Source organism: Maylandia zebra, linkage group LG4 (genome assembly GCF_041146795.1).
Source record: "Maylandia zebra isolate NMK-2024a linkage group LG4, Mzebra_GT3a, whole genome shotgun sequence".
Lineage (NCBI taxonomy): Eukaryota > Metazoa > Chordata > Actinopteri > Cichliformes > Cichlidae > Maylandia > Maylandia zebra.
Window position 1 is genome coordinate 23,710,049 of NC_135170.1, and position 2,285 is coordinate 23,712,333.

Below are 2,285 nucleotides of genomic sequence, written 5' to 3' on the forward strand. Positions count from 1 at the left end.
GGACACATATAAATGCTAAAAACAAATAAATACACATGACCATGCAAAATTTCTTTCATTTCTTCCTTTAGTACAAACTGGCTGCTGGTTTGGTTGTCACTTTCTGTTGCTGTGACAAAGAGTCTCTCTGTGTTTGATTAATTGGTTTACTGCCAGGTTAGGTACTGGCTGTTTCTCTGGAATCTGCATTTGGCCATGAACTTTACTTTTACATGTTGGTTGAGGTATTAACTTATTTAGACTGGGGATTAAGGCTTACTGGTTGTCCCGTAGATGGAATGGACAAACATAAGGGAGGTATGTTTGAGATACCGGGGTCTGTCAGTAAAGAACAGGCTGCTGAACGGCTAATAATGCTCTGCAGCTTGTGTCACAGCAGTGGCTTTGCAGACAACCACCAAAGATATAAGAAACACAAACAGTGCACTCCCATTTCATGTAAAAATTCTCCCAGCCTGTGCCCCAGGAAGAGAATTAGATAACTCGATAGTTAAGAAGTCGTCGTTTTTATGCAATAACAGAAATGGACAATTATGATCTAAGAAAAAAAGCAACCTAATATTTCTCCTGTTTCTAATTTATGAGCTAAAAAGTCTTATTAAAAAGATGAATGCAATAGTAATTCCACTCTATTTATTTTATAAATAGGTGTGGTTTAACACTGAAACAAAACAGGAACTAGGTTTCATGCCTGACTTACATGCCTCATAGTTTCTCCATGTACATGACAGCTTCGGCTTTGTCTCAAGGATCAGCTAGCAGAGCTTGGCTTATTTCAAGTCCTCATGCCCTGCGAGAATGGCATCAGTTTTACCGACATGTCAGTTTGACTTTTCTCAAACAATCTGTCCCAAATAAGCAAATATGGACAGTTAAATGATATGTTCTGTCAAGACTTGTCAGGTACAGAGTCGCAGTAAGAGACAAATTACTATATCTGTGGCTGGTTCGTCAACAAAACTTTAAGTGTCTTAACTGGAAACAAATGGAAACATGGATGGAAAATCTCATCTCTATTACTGGAGAGAATCCTTCTTTGAACAATGAGGGATAATAGAGATATGGATGAGAAACCTTGATTAAATAAAGCTTATAGACAAACCCAGTTGATCCATGTTCTTGTTTAGGCCCCTGGATTCAATTATGGAAGACTGTCTTGCTAATACATGTTTTTTTCTGTAATACATGCTTTTTGTTTGTATTTTTATTTTTATTTTTTGCATTTTACGTACCACATACTCATATAAAACACATGCTTTAGGCATGTTTTTGACTGACACCAAGATTTTACTCATTTATTTATCTTTGACTGATCTTTGACTTCTTAAAAATAAAAAAAATAAAAAATATATATAAATGCCTAAACTGCCAGTCTCATCTTATTCATTGGCTGTGCACTTTAGCACAAACCACCCACTGCCAGACCTCACCTACCTTCCTCCCAGACTGAGCTGGGGCTCATGAGGCCTCAGACACACTTAATGGGATTATGGTAATATAATTTTGTGCCGCTGACCTCGGGCTGGTGCCAGGTTTCTTCCACATCCTCAGACAAAGGCACAAAACTCACCAAGGGTTCTAGCAGGCTGGCCCGGCTCGGCCTCTTGGCACAGGCCGCTCTCCTCCTAGGGCCTGTGGAAGATGGATGGCTTTGGGGCAAAGTCTTACTTCCTAAGTCTGCTCCAACAGTAACAAAGCAAAACTGAGCAGTGACGGTTGTGAAATTTTATTGTAAATATAATCTCACAATAGAAAGAAGACTATTGTTGCTCGATGTAATCACATTGCGATTTCGGCTATACACCACCTAATGCAGTTCAGGACGGAGGAAATGTGCCCTTTATTTGCTCCCCATTTACTCCCACAGTAGTTCTTCAGCTGAGGGTGTAGCCTCCATGGAAACAGCCTTGTAGTCAGCTTGTCTTGCCATGTGATTTAGTGTAGTTCATCTGGATGTGTCTTAATAGTTTCAGAAGCAACTTTATGGACTGGATGAGCAATTTAAATTCTTTATACAGGACATTGAAACAATCCTGTCATCAATAAACTAAATATCATCCATAATATTTGGTTTCATTGAACATCTGCAGTATTTGTTTTTTAAAATTGATGTTCCAAGCAAAAGAAAGCGCACTCACAAAGTCCATCAGCGTACGGTGTGCTTCCAGTATGTTGTTGAGATCGACTTTTGGTTTGTTTCGTTTTACTTTATTGTGTATCTTATTGTCGTCCACTCACCGTGGGTGTATCACCAGATTTTTTTCAGCTTTTCTTTTCTTTTCCTC